The sequence below is a fragment of the Petaurus breviceps genome, unplaced genomic scaffold (assembly GCF_028583685.1).
Source record: "Petaurus breviceps papuanus isolate PSGF00001 unplaced genomic scaffold, PetGlider_PUasm1.0 90895, whole genome shotgun sequence".
In the NCBI taxonomy this organism is placed as follows: domain Eukaryota; kingdom Metazoa; phylum Chordata; class Mammalia; order Diprotodontia; family Petauridae; genus Petaurus; species Petaurus breviceps.
The window spans coordinates 5,614,600-5,615,375 of NW_027187372.1; the positions used below are offsets into that span (position 1 = coordinate 5,614,600).

The window sequence follows — 776 nt, forward strand, 5'->3', positions numbered from 1 at the left end:
TGAAACATATGTAGCAGCAAGCACTCCAAGCGTCCTCAGGGTTTGCAGCTACCACAGGTTCTTGGATCTGCTTTGTTAAAGGAAAGCAACTCAAAATGGGTTAACAAGCTTACTTTAATCAGTCAGACATATATCGTTTACCTTGTTCAGGAGAAAAGGTCAGCACCCTGAACCTCAAAGTATACAGGCATAATTATCAAGACAGAAACATCAAGTAGACAGATTTCCAAACTGTCCAACCATTACATCCATACCCAGTCAACATCTGGGTTTCCACATTCTGGGTTTTTCAAAGCCGGGGGACTCTCAACAACGGCTTCCCAGAATTCAGATCAAATCACAGAACACTTCTCAAAGTGAGTCCCAAAACAAAGCTACACATCAGGGCTTATATAGCCTTCTCCTGGCTCAGAGAATGTAACAACCTTATTGACCCACTGGCCAATCAAAAAGTATCTACTGAAAAACAAGCCTCCCTTCCCCAGGCTTCTGGTGCACTTTAGCCTAGGGGCAGGGAAGATCTTTAAAATTTACATTCTTATTACATTCGGCCCCAAGATCTTTCATGCCCATAGCATAGACAATTTACTTTTGAATTAGCACTGAACATTTCTTAGGTCACATTTTCAAAGTACAGAACTAAAGTTACCAAAGTGGCCACTGGCCCTTAAACAAACACAAAGTACATTCTTAGGTTACATTTTCAAGGTACAGAACTAAAGTTACCAAAGTGGCCACTGGGCCTTAAACAAACACAAAGTACATAGCATTATCAC

The 776-nt window shown here is 41.1% G+C and overlaps 1 long non-coding RNA gene across 1 annotated transcript; it reads left to right on the forward strand.

Annotated features, from left to right (window-relative positions):
• Positions 1-540: 540 nt before the first annotated feature.
• LOC138150862 (uncharacterized) lies at positions 541-776 on the forward strand. Its single transcript, XR_011165672.1, has 2 exons — positions 541-631; positions 709-776. It is a non-coding gene; the product is annotated as an uncharacterized lncRNA (long non-coding RNA).